This window comes from Macaca fascicularis, chromosome 17, assembly GCF_037993035.2.
Source record: "Macaca fascicularis isolate 582-1 chromosome 17, T2T-MFA8v1.1".
NCBI classification, from domain to species: domain Eukaryota; kingdom Metazoa; phylum Chordata; class Mammalia; order Primates; family Cercopithecidae; genus Macaca; species Macaca fascicularis.
Genome location: NC_088391.1, coordinates 99,184,982 through 99,205,283, shown reverse-complemented (window position 1 = coordinate 99,205,283; position 20,302 = coordinate 99,184,982). Strand labels below are relative to the sequence as shown.

The following is a 20,302-nucleotide window of genomic DNA, read 5'->3' as shown; positions in this document are numbered from 1 at the left end:
CACACCTAGCAAAATAGAACCATATACATTTTGGATAAAAGGAAGAAGAAAACAAAGAAAGGAAATGGAGGAAGTGAAGGAAGAAAAGCAAAGGAAGGAAAGAGGGAGAAAGGAAGGAAGGAAGGAAGGAAAGAAGGAAAAAGAGGGATGGGGATGTGGGAGGAAAGAACACGTGGAAGATGGGAATTACCCATTGCACAGACTTATTTGAGGCCCTTTAGCCCAAATTGTAATTAATGCCAATCCTCTCCTGACTGAGAAGAGAAGCATCGGGAACATCCACTGCGAGTTATCATTGGAAGAGAAAGCTCACTGTCTATACATATGGAATTTAGTTCAATGTGATCGCTGCACACTTTAATTCTATTGTAATCTCATTTGTCTTCTATGCGTTTAAATTGTATGCATCCATACTACAGGGTGTGTTAAAAGTTTATCGGCTTGAATGTATCTGACACTGATGAAAATTTCCATGTATTAACTTAATAAATTGTAAAAATGTATCAGATTATCAATAGATTTTTACTAACCAATTTTCTCCTTGACAAATAGCAATTTTGTTCAATGTGCCATATTTTATTAATGCAATGAATCAAGATTAATAATTCCCCAAATGAGTACTTATTTGCAAATTGCTAAAATGAGAGATTAAAGTTTACAATGAAGAGATGAAATATTCTCTAATATCTAAAAACCAGATATGGTCTGATTATATCTTTAATCACATATAAATTGGATTTTTTCAAATAAAATGACGTGGGGTTTCATTGCTATTTCAGTTGCATATTTTACCTTCAGAGATATATAATTGTGTATGCATCTATTATAGTGTGCATATTATAGTTTTGTAAATAACTTTCACACGCATCATTTGATTGTCACTAAAACTGAAGCAGACCAGGCAGACCTTATGACATATAATTTATAAATTAGAACACTATGATGGTGATATTAAATGACTTGCCCAAGTCACACAGAAGGAGAGAGAAAAAGGAGAGGAGAGAGGAAAGGAGACAAGAAAGTATAACTAGAGAAAATGAATGTTAAAAGTTTTATCTTCACATTTATTATTTTCTCAGTGAAAATATACTCAAAAGTAATTATAGTAAGTTGCTATCTTGTAAACTGATGGCCCCAGGGTTATAGTCTCAGGGTCAAAAAATAAGCTTCCTCTAGATATGGTATATTAAAACAATTTTATCATTAAAACATGAACAGTATTGAAATGTACAAGTACTCAACTTTTCAAAACTTATGTTTTCAGTTTTTTTATATAATGTCACTAATTTCAATTCCTTTTCCTAAGGCAAACAAGACATAAAAGAGTCATTCGCTGGTACATTTACTTTGACTCCTACAAATGATCTTCCTGTCGTTATTCTTGCATGATGTTTAGATAGCCTTTGTAAGCTCTTAAGAATGTCTGGACTTAGTGTAAAAGTTTGATTTTTTTCTGGTGTGTATGTGTGTGTGTGTGTGTGTGTGTGTGTGTGTGTGTATTTTGCATATTGCTTATTTTGGCCAAGCAACACTTGTGGTTTTTTTTCCATTATTTCCAGTGTTCAAATTTATTATGATATCTGTATCAGTTTCCAACTGGCTTATACATGCAGTACTTTCACAGAATCAAGAGAACAGAACCACTAAATGCAGTCAAATCCACAGATTAGAAAACAGAAGTAGAAAAAAGGAAGAAACAAACAGAGAAAGAAAGAGAAAAACCAGAGGGGTGGGAGTAGAAAGAAAGAGAGAAAAGGGAACATTGATTTCCATCCTGCAGAAAAAGTCACTAGCCTGTTTTACTTTCTAAAGCAGATCACACTCTGTGGAGAGAGCTGGCTTCCCTACACCATCATTGGCATGTTACAAATCGTTGTTGGCCACTGACCTGGAGCCATCCGCAATGCAGGATTAAACTATTCTGTGCTCACCTGTGTGAAATTTGAACTTCTTGCCTCTGGTAAGATGACCAAGATGCAGACTCAAGAAATGTATTTATACTAGTGATCTTTTAATGGAAATATCCACATAATAAAATTTCTTTTTTTTTTTCTATTTTCAACACCTTTAAAGCAGCAGCATCTATTCCAAGATGCTTAAAGTCGGAGTCTCTATTCTTTTGAAAAAGTATGTTAATATGAGATCATATTACTAAATTTGTGTGCATCCTTTGGCACGATAGAGATGTATAATTCCATTAAGTTATCTTAGAAAATTAAAATAATCATGAACTTCTAAGGCATTTTGATTTCTGATATTCTATTTTTCTCAATAAGTACCCCTCCACACTGTATTTCTTTCTACTTATTAAAATTGTTCTAATGAGGTCATCTAGAACTATATAGCAGACCACACTAAGAGTTATTCACTATGACATGTGATTTTACCCAACAGTTTTTTAAATATCTGTCCTTAGAGGTTACTTTTTCCTTTGTTTTGACTTTATCACTTCTTCAAGTAGTAATTATTTGTATGGAAAACTGGTGCAATTGTCTAAGTCACATTACACATGGTGAATGGAAGCTATAATTTAGGACTCAGAAACACCTCTCTGTTCAAAACGTTTAAAAATGCTTCCAGTGGGATATTTTAAAGGTTACCCAGGATTTTGCTGTTTGAGTCTGTAAATTCTTCCTGCCTTCCTGGGAAGGCAGACATATTTAGAAGACCCTGAAAAATCATCAACTAAACTCAGGACATCTTAGACATCTCAAGCAGATGCTATTCCTGTTTCTGTTGGAACATCTTTTTGATGTATCAAAATGTGTTGTAAGATCTCATTTTCCTTTTCTTGGAATTATTAGAATGCAATTTATGTTAAATTATGAGATATTAAGGATGCCTTAATGCAACCATCCCCAACCCCACCCATTGGTCAGAGGTCAACTGTATAGATAACAAATTATGCACAATCATTTTTCTTTGTAAAAGATACTACATTTTTCTACCCTTTTACAGGGTAAACCTTCCCAGGATAAACTTTTCACATTATTCTTTCTGGGCTTTAGCCATTCTAGTTTATTTCCTCTGTATATACTTGTCACAGTGTGAATGTGGGTGTCCCCCCAGAATTCATATGTTGGCATCTAATACGCAACAGAATAATATCAGGAGGTGAGGCCTTTGGGACGTGATAAAGTCATGAGGGTTCCACCCTCATGAAGAGTTTTAGTGCCTCATAACAGAGGCTGGAGCGAGCTCCTTTGCCCCTTGTGCTAGTGACCCCATAACGAGGCACCATGTATGAAGCAGAGAGCCCCCATTAGACACCAAATCTCCTGGTGCCTTTTCTTGGGCTTCCCAGCCTCCAGGACTAAAGTTATGTTGTCTATAAATAAGCAAGTCTAAGGTATTCTGGTTACAACAGCCAGCAAACAGACTGAGGCAGTATTCTAGTTTATAAAATTCTTAACTACAGATGGCTCCCTGACATGAATATATTATTCTAAAAGTAAAATCATCAACTTGGGATATTAGACATTGCCTTTCAATTTCAATAGTGTATCTACATTAATTGTGGTGAAGCTGCTCTTGTTATGTTGAATATTAGTTAACTAATACACACATATTTTTCCAAGTGTCTGTTGTAAAGACAGGTGCTTGACATTCTGAACATATGCCATTGATATTTTGAATTCACCGGCAGGGCTTACAATTCTCCCTAATAAATTTCCAAGGTTTTAGAACCAAGGTTCTAAAAATTTACATGATTTCACCCTCCCCTTCTAGGCACACTCCTTAAAGACATGTGTACACATATGTATCCAGGGGGCATTCCAGGACGCCACACAGCAGCATTATTCACAACATGCAGCCAGGTGCCGTGGCTCATGCGTGTAATCCCAGCACTTTCCAAGGCCAAGGTGAGAGAATCACTTGAAGCCAGGAGTTTAAGACCAGCCTGAGAAATATAGTGAAATCTCGTCTTTCCAAAAATATTTTTAAATAACTGGACACAGTGGTGCATGCCTACCATCCCAGCTGCTCAGAAGATGAGGTGAGAGGACCACTTGAACCCACGAGTTTGAGGCTACAATAAGCTACAATTGCACCACTGCACTACAGCCTGGGAAACAGAGTGACACCCTGTCTCTGAAAACAAAACAAAGCAAAACATAATCACTCAAATGGCAGGAAAAAAAAAACAAAAACCAAAATCCCAGTCACAGAATGACTAAATACCTTCTGGTATACTCACAAGAATAAATGTACCCAGCAGAAAAACCAAATAATCTGCAGACTATACAGCAAAAATGAATAATTCTATTCATATAAAGTTCAAAATCACACAAAACAAAATTATAGCACTTAGACATGTGTACTTAGGTGACAAAAGAATAGAGAAAAGCAAAATAAATAAATACTATGAAAGTAAGCATGCTGGATGGCGGAATGGTTTATAATAGTCTATTTCTTGATACATGTTTACCTTATACTAATTTCTTATGTGTGCCTGTATATTACATGCATTTTTCTCTGTATGTGTTATAGTTCTCAATCAAAAGACTAAGATCAATTTTTAAAAATTAACTGTCTACCGGGCACGGGGGCTCACGCCTGTAATCCCAGCACTTTGGGAGGCTGTGGCAGGAGGATCACGAGTTCAGGAGATGGAGACCATCGCGGCTAACACAGTGAAACCCTGTCTCTACTAAAAATACAAAAAAATTAGCCAGGCATGGTGGCGGGCGTCTCTAGTCCCAGCTACTCGGGAGGTTGAGGCGGGAGAACGGCGCAAACCCAGGAGAGGAAGCTTGCAGTGAGCCGAGATCGCGCCACTGCACTCCAGCCTGGCTGACAGAGCAAGACTCTGTCTCAAAAAACAAAAAACAAAAAACAAAAGCAAAAACAAACAAATAAAAACAAATAAAAATTAACTATCATGACTACCCTTCTGCAATCCATAAGCATTCTAGGGCATAACTAATATTAGGGATTATTTCAGGTGTTACTTGACCATAGCTTTAGCCCCTTTCTCTTCTCACTCAATGCACTCAACTTCTGCTGTATCTTGTAGCAACGTTAGTAATAAAAGGTCTTCTGGGATGACAGCAACATGACAGTAGCAAAACAATGTTGGGGTTGGGGGGAAAGAGAAAGAGAGAGTCCATGATGCAAGAAAAGTCCTGGGCCACACTCAGTTGGGTCACGTTCTTAAACTTGAAAAATGACCAAAGGTAAAATAAAGTCATCAGAGCGAGCAAGATTATGCTGATCAACTTAAGTCAATGATAGCCCACTTTTAGAGCTCGAGTTGGACCAATCTCATTCAAACCATGTGGTTATTACATTACGGGGAAAGAGTGAAATTAATGCTAACTTGTATATTCTCATATGCACACATACATGTACACACAATCGTACATTCAACATTAGGGAAAAATGTACAGCAAAGTGTAAAGTGTAGCTTTCCATAGAGTAGTAGGATTATGAATTCTTTCATTTTTTTCTTCTGAATTATTTGGACTTTGTAACGTTTCTATTAACAACCAAAAACCCTTTCTCTAGTTTCTGTATGAGAGAAATCTCCACTTAAAAATACTCCTTCATGTTGTACAAGTATCATACTGGTCTTGATGTTTATCTGGGATTCCAATTCCGTTTCTGTTGGTCTTTCATTATTTGACGTTGATCAGTCCTCTGCTTATATTACTCCCTGAAAGTTTCAGATCCCTCTGCCTGTTCTTTTAACTATCTTTTACTAAAATTAATCTTTGATGGTCTAAGGCTAACACTGGTTTATTAAATATTTTGTTTTAAAGTAACCTGGTTTAGCTCAGCGTTTCTCATCTTACTCAGTTTCTCCTGTCCACAAATAGGAATCACAGCTGATGAAAGCAGTGGTGTCCTCTGGAAAATCCAGGAAAGTTTGCAGAACATCTGGTTAAAATTGAGTTAAATTCCAGTCTATGGAATGATAACAAGATAACTGAATAGTAAGTCCCATCTCTCACTCTCCCAAAAAGACACTGTCTAAAAAGCAACATATGAACCAAAACACCTTTACGAGAACTCCAGAAACCAGTGAAGAAGCTGCAGTACTCTCAGGGAATGCAACTTCAAGAATATCTGCACTGAAATGGGTAAGAAAAGCCTTTACATTCTACCCTCCCTCCCTCTACCCCAAGCTGGCTGAGCTCAGCAGAGCTGGGAGAAAATTCTCAACTCAGCTTCTCTCTCAGGAGGGAAAGAGAAGGAGGAAAAAATGCATCCAATGTTAGGGCTTTCAGGAGATACCAAGACACTGATCTCTCATTAACCTGATTTAGAATCCTGACAAAACTTGCATACTTTAGATCCCTGGGAGCCACTGAGAACAAAAGAGAACTGTAGGCTTGCTGAAGCAGCAACCAAAATAAACACCAGAGGGAGCAGGAGATTACGAACTCCTAGAAAAGAAACAAGCAAACCTCTCTGGAAAATTACGCATACTAGCCAGAGAAAGTGCATCCCAAAAAAGCTTTGAGAGGCCTCCAGAAGCTCTAGCTGGGCTGACTAGTGTAGTTTTCCTCAGTATAAAGCTAGTCCATAAAGACTAAGAAAGATAGCTTTTTTTTTTTTTTTTTATTCCAAATACCCAAGTCTCCGCAAGAAAAAAAAAAAAACTGCAAGGCTTACAAAGAAAAAGGGAAATTTGGCCCAATCAAAAGAACAAAATAAATCTCCAGAATTCAACCCTAAAGAAACTGAGATCTATGAATTATGTAACAAATAATTTGAAATAGCTACCTTATAGCAGCTTAATGAGTTTAAATAAGACAGATAAACAAATAAGAAAAAAATCCAGAAACCTATGTGTGAACCAAAAGAGAATATCAACAAAGAGATAGGAATTGTATGTTTAAAAAAACTTCTGGACTTTAAATATATAACTGAACTGAAAAATTCACTATAAATGTTCAATAGCAGACTTGGCCAAGCAAAAGAAAAAAAAAGGTGAACTTGAGGACAAGTCATTTGAAGTTACCTAATCAGGAGGTGGATAGTAATATAAGTGATATTATTTTCTGTAATAACAATCAGATAGAAATGAAGAAATCTTAAGATACTTATGAGACATCATTGACTGGGCCAATATATGCATTATGAGAGACCCAGAAGAAAAGAGAAACGGGCAGACAGCTTATCTGAATAAATAATGGCTGGAAACTTCTCTAATCTCAGGATGAAAATAGACATCCAAATTTAAGAAGTTAAACACACTACAACTCTGATAAATCCAAAATGACACAGAGACACATTATAATCAAACTGGCAAAAGTCAAAGACAGAATCTTGAAAGCAGAAAGAATATGTAACTTGGTACATCAAAGGGAGCTCCCATAAGATTATCAGTGGGTTTCTCATAAGAAATCTTACAGGCCAGAAGAAAATGGAATGATATATTCAAAGTTATTTTTTTTAAAAAACCTAGCAAGCAATAATATTACATGTGGCAAAACTGTTGTTCAAAAATGAGGAAGAAATAAAAACTTTCTTACACAACCAAAAGCTAAAGGAGTTCATCACCACCAGACCTGCCTTAAGAGAAACATTAAAGGGAGTCCCTTCAAAGTTGAAATGCAAAGGTGTTAGATAGCAACATGAAAGCCTATAAAAATATAAAGCTCTCTGGCAAAGTTAAATACACAGATGCTCCTTGGTTTATGATAGTCCCATAAACCCATCGTAAGTTGAAAATATTTTAAGTCAAGGATTCATGGCTAAGAACTGTGACTCACTGCTGCTGCCCAACATGACAAGAGAAGAATGGTTAGGGTTAGGATTAGGTCATACACCATGATCAAGTGGGATTAATTCCTGTAATGTAAGAATGGTTCGACATACAAACATAAATCAGTGTAAAACACCACATTATCAGAATGAGATATAAAAAATTACATTATCTCAATTGATAAAGAAAAAGCATTTGGCAAAATTCAACACCTTTTCATGGTAAAAAAAAAATTCAACAAACTAGAAAGGAAATTGCCTCAACATAATAAAGGTCATATATGAAAAGCCTACAGCTAACATCACACTCAACAGTGAAAACAGTGAAAAACTGAATGTGTTTTCTTTGAGATCAGAAACAAAGCAAGAGGCCCACTCTTGCCACTTCTATTCAACATAGTACTAGAAGTCCTAACCAGAGAAACTAGGCAAGAAAAAGAAACGAAAGACATTCAAATTGTAAAGGAAGAAGTAAACTTATCTCCATTAACAGCTAATTCTGTATGTAGAAAATTCTAGACTATGCGCAAACACACACACACATACACACACATGTGCAAAGTGTTAGAACTAATAAATGAAATCACTAAAGTTGCAGGATCCAAAATTAACATGCAAAAATAAGTTGCTTTTCTATATACTAACAATGAAGAATCCAACAACGAAATTTTAAAAATGATGCCATTTACAATAGCATCAAAAAAGAATAAAATGCTTAGGAATAAACTCAGCCAAAGAGGTAAAAGATCTATACACTAAAAAACGTTGCTGAAAGAAATTTATGAAGACACAAATAAATGGAAAGATATCCTGTATTCATGGATTGGAAGATTTAATATTGTTAAAATACAAGTAATATTCAAAGTAAGACACAAATTCAATACAATCCTATTAGAGTCCCAATGGCATTTTTTATCAAAAATTGTAAAGAAATTATAAAATTTATATGGGATCTCAAAGGACCCCAAAGATCCCAAACAACACTGAGAAAAAAAGAATAAAGCTGGAGGCCTTATACTTTCTGTTTTTAAAACATGTTAAAATCTACAGTAATCAAGACAGTATGGCACTGGCATAAAAACAGACATAAAGACAAATGGAACCAAATAGAGAGCCCGGAATAAATCCTTGTGTATATAGTCAAATAATCTTCAACAAAAGTGCCAAGACTACACAATGGGGAAAGAACAGTATCTTCCACAAATGGTGTTGGAAAACTAGTTATCCACTTGAAAGGCAATGACATTTGATCTTTACCTTATGCTACAAAAAAACAACTCTAAATGGATTAAAGACAAAAATGTAGGATCTGAAACCATATACATCTAGAAAAAAAAATATGAAGAAAACCTTGTGACTTTGATTTGACAATGATTTCTTGATGACACCAAAGCACAGGCAACAAAAGCAAAAATTGACACATAGGACTACATCAAATCAAAAATCTGTGCAGCAAAGGAGATCATTAAAAAAAGCCTATGGAATGGGAGAAAATATTTTCAAGCCATGTATCTGATAAAAGTTTAATATCCAGTATATATAAAGAGCTCTCACAAATCAGTTACAAAAAAAAATCAAATGACCTGATTAAAAAATGGACAAAGGATTTGAATAACCTTTCTCTAAAGAGGATATACAAATGAACAAAAAGTTTATGAAAAGATGTTTGACATCATTAATCATCAGGGAAATGCAAATTAAAACCACAATGACATATGACCTTACCCTTATTAGAATGGCCACTATCAAACAAATAAGCAAACAACAACAACAAAAAAAAAAAAAAAAAAAACAGAAAATAACAAGTGCTGGTGAAGATATGGAGAAACTGGAACTCCTGTGCACTTTTGGTGGAGATGTAAAATGGTGCAGCCACTATGGAAAACAGTTTAGGAGTTCCTCAAAAAATTAAAAGTAGAATTACTTTATGATTCAGGAATCCTACTTCTTGGGTTTTAATCCAAAAGAATTGAAAACAGAATCTTGAAGAGATACTTGCACACCCATGCTCATTGCAGGATTATTCACAAAAGCCAAGGTGAAAGCAACTTAAATTTCTATCAACAGATAAATGGATGAAGAAAATGTGGCCTACCCACAACAATGGAGTATTATTCAGCCTTAAAAGTTAAGGAAGGCCGGGCGCAGTGGCTCACGCCTGTAATCCCAGCACTTTGGGAGGCCGAGGCGGGCGGATCACAAGGTCAGGAGATCGAGACCACGGTGAAACCCCGTCTCTACTAAAAATACAAAAAATTAGCCAGGCGCGGTTGTGGGCGCCTGTAGTCCCAGCTACTCGGGAGGCTGAGGCAGGAGAATGGCGTGAACCCGGGAGGCGGAGCTTGCAGTGAGCCGAGATCGCGCCACTGCACTCCAGCCTGGGCCACAGAGCGAGACTCCGTCTCAAAAAAATAAATAAATAAATAAATAAATAAATAAATAAATAAATAAATAAAAGTTAAGGAAATGTAGTCATAGACTAGAACATAGATGAATCCTGAGAACGTTATGCTAAATGAAAAAAACAGTTACAAAATATCAAATACTGCATTATTCCACTTAAATGAAGAACCTAGAATAGTCAACTCATAAAAACAGCAAATAGAATGTAACCACACATTACAGGTGTGGTTACAGGTGGCTCATGCCTGTAATTCCAGTACTTTGGGAGGCTGAGGCAGGCTAATCACAAGGTCAAGAGATGGAGACTAACCTGGCCAACATGGTGAAACCCCATCTCTACTAAAACTACAAAAATTAGCTGGGCGTGGTGGTACACGCCTGTAGTCCCAGCTACTTGAGAGGCTGAGGCAGAAGAATCGCTTAAACCTGGGAGGCGGAGGTTGCAGTGAGCTGAGATTGTGCCACTGCACTCCAACCTGGGTGACAGAGCTAGACTCCATCTCAAACAAACAAACAAACAAACAAAACACCTTCTAGAGATGTGTAGCTCAAAAATGCCCATATAGTTAACATTAGTGCACTGTGCACTTTGAAATGATTAAAATGATGTATTTTGTTGTGTTTTTTACCACAATTTTAAAAAACTGACACCAAGTAAAGGCAAAAATAATAATAATAAAACCTATGATAAATTCTTAGAACATAGGAACCCTGGAAATTATTTAGTCCAGATTCCTAATGTTATAGATAAGCAATGTCTCACATTAATTTTTTCTGGCTTTCTTTAAAGTCTAGGTCATCAGGTTTCTTTGCAATGACTTTTGTGATGTATTTTAGCTCCTCATGTTTTAAACGTTTAAAAAGCATTTGTGATGTGTGCATACATATTACATATATAATTTTTTTTTTTTTTTTTTTTTGAGACGGAGTCTAGCTCTGTCGCCCAGACTGGAGTGCAGTGGCGCGATCTCGGCTCACTGCAAGCTCCGCCTCCCGGGTTCACGCCATTCTCCTGCCTCAGCCTCCGGAGTAGCTGGGACTACAGGCGCCCGCCACCACGCCCGGCTAATTTCTTTTTGTATTTTTAGTAGAGACGGGGTTTCACCGTGTTAGCCAGGATGGTCTCGATCTCCTGACCTCGTGATCCGCCCGCCTCGGCCTCCCAAAGTGCTGGGATTACAGGCTTGAGCCACCGCGCCCGGCCTATAATTTATTTTCGATGTGATTCTATGTACCACCTCGTATCATCACGGATGCTTCTTTACGCAGCTCATCTGACCTACCCCGTTTTCTGGCATTTCTTTAATTCTCTATCATGTCCCAAAGATTACAAGTAGCACCTGCAAAGGCACATTTGCAATTCTTTCAGTCTCCTGGCATAGGATTAACTTGAGCCTAACTTGAATGGTTTTCAAAGAGCTAAATAAATTTTTGTTTTAATTTCCTCACCTATCTTTGGCTTTAATCCAAGATTCTGACCTTTAAAAAAAAAAAAAAAAAAAACTTTTTTGAGCTGCTTCTCCTTGATGAAGAAAATTGGGGCCACAGTTATGAAGAACAGTTCTGCTTTGAAATCATCTTGATGGTTTTTATACCGTCGGCTCCTGGCAGAGGTTGGCCCCTGCCTTGCAGCTCTTGTTGCTTGCACTGAGCATGTACCATTTCACAGGTGAGGCCTAGGAAAGGTTTTCCACATATTCACCATCTCAGAGAATTGAGATGCAGAACAGGAATCTTCTCCAGCTTGAGGTGGAGAAGACTGACCATATTATTGACCTTATTGACCATATTATACTATATTGCAATTTCCTGCTTCAATGTCTGTTTTATAGTATATATTAGGGAAACCCCATATATCATCCTTGCCTGAACACTTATATATCTATAACTTTAGCAAACTCCCTTCCTTAGAAATAACCTGTCTTAGGTTCACTCCAGAAAACTTGTTTCTACACACTAAAATGAAAATAGCGAGCTACACCCTATATAAAAATATATTCTCAGAATTCTGTCCTACTAACGTTCTTTATTTCTTAGGCCAAATTTCTTTTGTCTTGCTCTTGCATATAGATCTAAATCTCTGCAATGAATGTAAAGTTAATGGCTCTCTGTTTCAGATAATAAAGATAAAAGGCATATTAATAGACTTTTCAAAAGAAGATTTGAGAGCTCATGAAATGATTTCAACCCAGGGACTCCAACCACATATTACTCAGCTGCTTATAACCAATCATCTAAATTAGAAAAAAAATTAGTAAGCTTGGATAAGACTTTATCATTCTTAATGAAATTATTTAATATTTCAAATCTGTTCATTAAAGGCACACAGTACCACATTCTACAGTTTTTAGCCTCCTGGGTTTATTTTAAAAATATCAACTAATTTCAGTAATAAAAATAACATTAAAATGTTTTCAACATTTTGGTTAAAGAGGATATTCATATATCAATTTGAATTGATAATTCAATTCAGCTTATGATAATTTAAACATCAAACTCACTGTTATCTATACCTTCAAGCATTTTTAACCAAAAATTACCAGAATGATGTGATGAGGAATTAACTTTACTTACATTAATGAAAATTATGTCTATTATGCTAAATAGTTGTGGATAAATAATAAGCATCAAAAATAAGAAATAAATATGACATCAAGTATTTAAATATACTATGGCTTTTCCTTTCATTTTTTCTTAAAATTCAATAAATCTACAAGTTATTTTATTTACTTATTTATTCATTCATTTATTTAGTTTTTTTTTTTTTTTTTTTGAGACGGAGTCTCATTCTGTCACCCAGGGTGGAATGCAGTGGCTCAATCTCAGCTCACTGCAACCTCCACTTCCCAGGTACAAGCAACTCTCCTGCCTCAGCCTCCCGAGTAGTTGGGACTACAGGCACCGCCACCATGCCCAGCTAATTTTTTGTATTTTTAGTAGAGAGGGGGTTTCACCATGTTAGCCAGGATGGTCTTGATCTCCTGAGCTCGTGATCCGCCTGCCTCGGCCTCCCAAAGTACTGGGATTACAACTTATTTTTATATGTCCAGTCTTTTCTGGCATCACAATTATTTGCCCAAGTCAGCTACCTCATAAATTATACTAAACATCATGTTCAGGTCTCATTATTCCCATGATCAGGGTTCAGCAAACATTTTCTGTAAAAGGCCAGAGAGTAAATACTTTAGGCTGCACTGGCTGCAGAGTCTCAGTTGGTCACACATTCTTTATTTGGTTTGGGTTTTTCTTCCATATTTTAAAAGTGCAAACGACATGTTTAGCTTACTGGCTGTACACAAACAGGTCAAGGTTGGAACTGGCCCACAAGTAGTGGCTTCTTGTCTCCAGCTATAGATGGTTTTCTATATGGCACTTGTTTTAAAAGCCAGTTTTCTTCTTTTAAAACGCGCAAAGAGCACAGGGTAAGTAATCAGCCCTTTTGGCAAGTCCGGATCTACCCTAAGCTAGCAGTGTAACTCTGAAGAAGTGGTTCAGTCTCTGAGTTTTCTTTTCCTCATCTGTGGAAGGAGCAGATGTCTTTTATGGAAGGGAGAAGCAGATGAGAGAGAGTCAGAGGATGAATACGGTGGGACCCGGGGTTACCGGCAGAGGACAGATACAATAACAGGTGAGACAGAGGGTCCCTAGGGAGAGCTTAGGGAGCTGTTGAAGCTAGAATCTCCCCCAGGCACTCTTGCCTCGAGAGCAGCTCGCTTTTATCTTCTGCAGTGTTCATATCCATTCATGTAACACCAACCCAATCCAGACACACAGAGATGAGTAAGCAGCAGTAACCACAGCGCCGGGGAAAGTCCGGCGTTTCAGCAAGTGCGATACACTACGGGTTAACAGCGAAGATGGGCAGGCAGCAGAAGAGGCAGAAGACGGACCTCTATGAAGTGGGGTGTTTGGGGGAAGATGATCCGGATTTGATTCCAGCTGAACAAAGCTAGAAGCAGCTCATGCCCAGTGTTCAGGGGGATGAATAAAGTCAGTGTATTCAGAAATGCTAAGTTCCACGTGGAGAACAAGCACCTCGGTGTTGTGAAACGCAGGGATGTGAGTTGGGAGAGGTGTCAGAGGAGGCTGGAGCTGGGCAGAGAATGGGTCAAGAAGGTGTCTGTCGTGGGGAGGAGCAGGCACTTTATGCTGCAGATGATAGGAAATCATTCAAGTCTTTTAAGCCAGAAGGTTTCATGGCTAAATTTGCATTTAAGATAAATCACTCTGGCAACTGTAAGACTGGAGCAGGAAGATGAATTAGGGCCTAGTCCCTTAGCCCTGACAGGGCATGATGAAGATTGAATCCAGGGCAGTCCTAAAAGGTCAGAATAAAGAAGACTCATCTCAGTCATATCTGTAAGACACATTGTAAAGACTTGATGACTAATGGAAAATGGGATGTGGGGGAGGGAAAGGAAGAAGAAAAACAGCAGGAAACAAAACAACAAACAGGAATCAAGTCTGGGCGAGGTGGTTCACGCTTGTAATCCCGGCACTTTGAGAGGCCAAGGCGAGCGGATCATGAGGTCGGGAGTTTGAGACCAGCCTGACCCATACAGTGAAACCCCATCTCTACTAAAAATACAAAAATTAGCTGGGTGTGGTGGCGGGCACCTGTAATCCCAGCTACTCGGGAGGCTGAGGCAGGAGAATCGCTTGAACCCGGGAGGCAGAGGTTGCAGTGAGACGAGATTGCACCACTGCACTCCAGCCAGGGTGACAGAGCAAGACTCCGCCTCAAAAAAACAAACAAACAAACAAACAAAAAACGCCCAGGAATCAACAGGAATAACAGAGGCCGGCCTAGAGAGAACAATCGAGATTAGGATTCCAGTGTGGATGTGAGGAGTCAGGTGTGGTATGGAACCTCCAGGTCAGGACTGGAGATGCATATGTGGATCCCAGGCACAGGCACCCACCAAGAGGTGCGGGAGACACTTGAGACCACAGGAAAGACGGGAAGGGAGGGGCCGCCGGAGCTGAGCGAGGGAGGGGCCGTTCCAGGGAGAAGCCAGGCTGAGGAGAGCTCAGGAGTGGACTTCCATGAAGCGGAGGGAGGGAACCGCGACGCCTGTGCCCAGGTTTCTCTGACCACAGAAATAAGCACATCGCAGAAATTATAAAGAACAAGTCACTTAACATAGTTATTTTAAAAAACATAATTATATACAAAGAATTGTAATCCTGTGTGGGATATACAAGAAATGAGTTGATTTGATCCTACCACTTAAGAGTTTACCAATATTTCATCCATGTTTACTTGTAGTCACAGTTGAGAATATAAACCTAAACTTCCTTGGAATTAGTGGCCTGGTTTATTGTCACATCTTCCTAGTTATTATAATAACATAAAACTAACAAAGTAAGAAAATCTTTGCAGATTCCTACATAAATGGGAAAAGAAGTGGCTCTAGCTAGATGGGGGGTTGGGGGTGCGCCCAGTGTACATTTTTGAAAGACCATCCACTGTGTTCTCAAACGCAGTGTGCTCCTGTAAATGACTCAGAGGAAGGCTGTGGTCCCAGCCCCGGATTCTGATTCCGTAGGCCTGGGACAGGCCAGGGAATCTACTTCTTATTGGGCACCTGCAGAAAATCTAGAGTTGGCATCCCAAGGAGCACACCTCGCCAGTCCTTAGAAGTTTACAGTCTTCAAAGTCAGGGTCCTGCATACTTGAATGACTACTCATTTTCAGGAAATGTCACTACAAAATTGTTAATAAATTTTTATAATTTTACATTGTCTGAAAATTATTTAGCACATTCTCTTGAAAAAAAAAAAAAAAAAAAACCCCATGCTTAAAACAGGTAAGTTGAGTATAAATGTTTGATCTCAATTAACTCATGAGTCAACAATGCTCTGAAAGCATTGACTGAATCCTTACTGAATAGCACATCCAGGGCAGGCTATTAGGATACAAAGATGAAAACAGACTTAAATTAAGACAACAGATGTTACAGGGTGGTAATCACCCACATGTATCATAGCCCCAGAAGAGGCCCTAATTTTGCCTGGAGACATCTGTAAGAAGGAGAAGGACCAGAATTCAGTCATAGGAAATTGGCAATGTGGAATGAGTGTGCCTGCACTACATCTAGACAGGGCACTTGTGAGGATCAAATGAGATATTAAATGGAAAAGCGTCTTTGGGACAAGTAAGGTGTTGTTACTGTGAGCTTTTCAGTTTCTAAGAGTAATGACATTTCTTCTTCTAGGACTGTGTCCTTGTCTCAGTGGAATTCAGGTGAAAATCATTTGCTTATACTCCCTGGCTTAAAAAATTTTTAAAGACCAACTGGTTAAACTGTATGCATTTTAATCTCAGTAAGTTTTCCTTGTTCTCCTCACATGCTCACTCTTTGCTGTCTGGAAATCTTAAAGAAAATGTGTTATTTCTAGTACAGAGCAGAATGTAGAAGAAAGGTTGGTGGGCAGAGAACCACACTGGAAGGGTGTAAGGAAAGGAGGAAGAGGCAATACGTCTGTGGCAGGTTTCACTGGCCAGCCCTTTTCTCGGGAGAAAGTAATCAAATCACTCTCTCTCCCTACACATCTACCACTCCAGTCTGGTGAAAACAGCAAGATCCAGCATCCTTGCCAATATCTAGCTGTGCGATCTTGAAAAAAATATTACCTAAGTCTTCTGGACCTCTTTGCCTTCATTTGGAGTAGAGCAAGCTTGAACAGAACATTTTGAAAGTACCGTTCTACCCCAGCATTTTCTCATTCTATGAACATGTGTTCTCATTGGCCTGGATTTGCCCTGGTGATGTGATGAGATCCAGAAAGGGCAGACACATTTTTGAGGTGCTCAGCTGAGCACAAGCCTAAAGTATGATTTTCAGATATCACAGTTCCAATACCATATCTCTTCTCACTTATGTACATGTTTTAACACATTTAAGACCTGCAAGTTATGTACACACATAGAGATACACACATATACACATATATTTGGATCATATATGATTCTATGTATGATTGTGGCTTTCCCCAACAGATTTTATTTTCTGATTTCTCAAGGAGAAGGCAATATTTCTATTTTTATTCAGTCTCCTTCAAGAACATTGGGGTTGTGCAGCCAGCTTGTATACAGTGTACACTGTCCTTTATCCACAGGCCACTAACTTACCCACAGATTACATTCATGACCCAGCACAGCAGCAGGTGGGGCTTGTATCTTCGAGCATTCTCAGGCCAGGGGGGTGGAGGAGAGGGGCAGAAACCTTTACAGTATTAATTGCATGTGCAAAATATTTTAGCTATTTTAATGTATACTAAACAAATCGTTTTACTTTATTAAATTTCCCCTCCCAATTCTCATAGTACACAGATAAACCCAACCATAGCATTCTGCCCTCTAGATAAAATTGTATTGGTTAAACATATTTTTCCTTCAGTAAATAAATATCACACTCTGGATGATTTTTATAGCTAATAGTATGGTCCCTGGAACATATGCCATCTGTAATGCATTGCTGTGTATACTGTTTTTAAAACGTCCATCATATGTAAACCTCATAAGCTTACAAAAGTTAATCACATGTGATAGTGTTAAGAATATGTCACATATGCTTGTATAATATTAACAAACTAAAATAACTTCAAACAGACCAATAGACATGTTTTAGAGCACCCTTAATCCACAGATGACAAATTACCTTCAAGGCTTCTACAAATTAAAAATACTAAGAGGAAAGTGTAATTTATTCTGGTAGCTATGCAATAATCCCACAAGAAAAAAGCTGGTTGTCCCAGTGGATCTGTGGTTGGCCCCTCCTCAGTCATGTGGCTTTGATCTCAGGATCTCATTGACGACTTTGGGTTCCCTTGTTTTTCCTCTAGATTCTAAGTGAAAAGCACTGGGAGATGCATGGATAGACCGCAGGAGCGTCAGAAATACTCCCAAGAACACATGGCAAACGCGTGTTGTAAATGCTTTAACCTTCATTCCAACACAGACTCCAGAGACTGCATGAGATTCGCAGAGAAAGCCACTACTCAGAAGAGGCTCCGGGCTTCCCTTGCGCTTCTGCCTTTGGAAGCCGCAGGCCAGTCCTCGGCTCATTTACTCCTCTGGCTGATTCAAAGCAGCCAAGTTTCACTTGACCCTGCTTAGCAAGAGAAACCGCTCCTCCTCCAGTGGCTAATAATTCTTCTGAGTGGCAAACGGTTAACACCCAATTTTAATGCCCTGGCTCACAACCCCCACACAGACATCTGAGCCACATGTGAGTAGCTTTTCTGTAAATGACAGAAATACTAAAAGAACTTGATGGAAATCGTCTCCATTTCCTTTCGGGGGCGTACTAGGGACCAATTAAACGGAGCACTTCCACCGGCCTAGTGGTTTTCTGCAGCCGGGGAAGACGGGGCGGTGCGCTGAGGCTCGGCGCCCCCCGGTGAGACCAGCCCCTCACTTGGCCGCCAGCCTCTGAGACAATGGAGCTGACACTGCCCAGCGGGGGTCGCGCAGAGGGGTCAGCAGGATCCGCGGAAGAGGCAACAGCTGGGGAGCCCTCCTTCACCCTACATCTTTGTTCTGCTCTCTTTTCCATGCCCAAAGAAACAGAGGAGGAAGCAGAGCCCCCACCGCGCGGTTGTGTAGGTGACCACGCCGCTTCCCCCATCTCCCTTAGCAACGGGGCTTCCGCGTCCCTCGAAATGGCCAGTTTCGCCCCCTCCTTCTGGGGCAGGTCCAGAGTTCAGAAGGCTTCTACTCCCAGCCTCCTCGGCTTGTGCATCCCAGCGGTTGGGAAGTCCCCGCGATTCCTTTCCCAGGAAGGAACCGACAAGCCTCCTCCACGCCCCCCAGGCACGTCCAGTCCTCACCGTGCGGGAACTCCGGGTGGAGACCCAGCGCCTCAGGTCCGACCCCCGACACCCTCCCGGCGTCCCCAGCCCGGCCGCGCAGAACAGCCTCTGCGCCCCGCCGACCTCCAGACTCGGAGAGGCTGCCCCGCCGCGTTCTCCGCGCTGGGACCGCGCGCAGCGTCCCGCCGACGCCCCTACCTGCCGGAGAAGGGTCCGTGGGAGCCGGGGGCCGGGCGACGCGGCGATGGCCAGGACTCGGCTCGGAGACCAGCCCCGCGCAGCGGGTGAGGGGATCGGCAGTTGCCCCTGTGCCCGGGGCCGGCGCAGATGCGCGCAGCCAGGCCGGCTGGAGGCTGGGGACGGCTCCGCCACCCGCTCGGTGGCGGCTCTCTCTGCCCGCCTCTGCGACCCGCAGCCGCGGCGTCGGCGGCGACACAGTCCCCGCCGGCCCCGCCTCTCCCCTCCCCGCGCGCCCCCCGCGTGGTGCCCGCCGCAGCGCGGGTCGTGGGGCTGGGCTCCAGCTCCCGGGGCGCCGCGCCTCGCTCTGTGGGTCACTTTCCTGCCGCGCCCAGGACGCTGAACCCGCCTGGCTTCTAATTCCCGCCCGGGCAGCCCCCCAGTCTCCGGCGCCCTCCTTTCCACGCTCCCCCGCGCGTTCCTGGAGACCGCGCCTCTCTCCGCTCCTGCCCTCCGATCCTCTCCGCTCTCTCCCGCCTGTCTCTCTGCTACAATTCTAAGAACGTAGCTCACTCCTGAAACTTTTCCGTCTCCACTTCAGCAAGATCCCGGGAGCTGGAGGGGAAGGGAGTGCCCAGAGCTGTGACCTGCAGCCGAGGTCCCCCTGGGCAGTCCGAACAGAACAAAGGCCATTGCGGGGACTGTGGCAGTGGTTACCAGATGAAATGAGTGACCCCTTTTAAAGCTACAGAGGCCGTAACAGTCTTTCGCCCTCTCTGGTAATTCAAGAGCCTTCTGAATTGGGCTCCAAAAATCAACTTCAGCCTTGGACCAGAGAACATGTGCTAGAATAAGCCTGCCTCCAGGGGACTGCGCCGTCACAATTGTTAGACAATTCCAGTGCATTCAGTGCGATGAAATGGAAGGCTTACCCCAGCCCCCAATTTTGTTCTTGGCTGGCTGTGTAAACATGTTTCCTGTCCACATTTCTCCAGGAGGGCTATTTGCTGTATTAATTCTAGGGTTAATGGAGACATGCAGTCACACGTTGCTTTACCAGAGGGGTACGCTCTGAGAAATGAGGGGTAGCTCTGAGAAATGTGTCCTTAAGCGATTGCGTGACTGTGCGAATATCATAGGGTGGATGGACCTACAAAGAACTCAGTGGTGTAGCCTACTCCACACCTAGGAC

At 40.7% G+C, this 20,302-nt stretch overlaps 1 protein-coding gene across 4 annotated transcripts in view; it reads right to left on the bottom strand.

The window, feature by feature from the left end:
- The window catches only part of MYO16 (myosin XVI), a 698,554-nt gene extending 678,741 nt beyond the window's left edge, over positions 1-19,813 (bottom strand). For 3 of the 4 annotated variants that reach the window (XM_005586232.4, XM_074021383.1, XM_074021386.1), the window contains exon 1: positions 19,132-19,339. The gene's annotated coding sequence lies outside the window, so the exon portion shown is untranslated. Of the gene's footprint in view, positions 1-19,131; positions 19,340-19,683 lie in introns of those variants that run through there. The other variant, XM_045377420.2, reaches the window with a different exon arrangement.
- Positions 19,814-20,302: the final 489 nt, after the last annotated feature.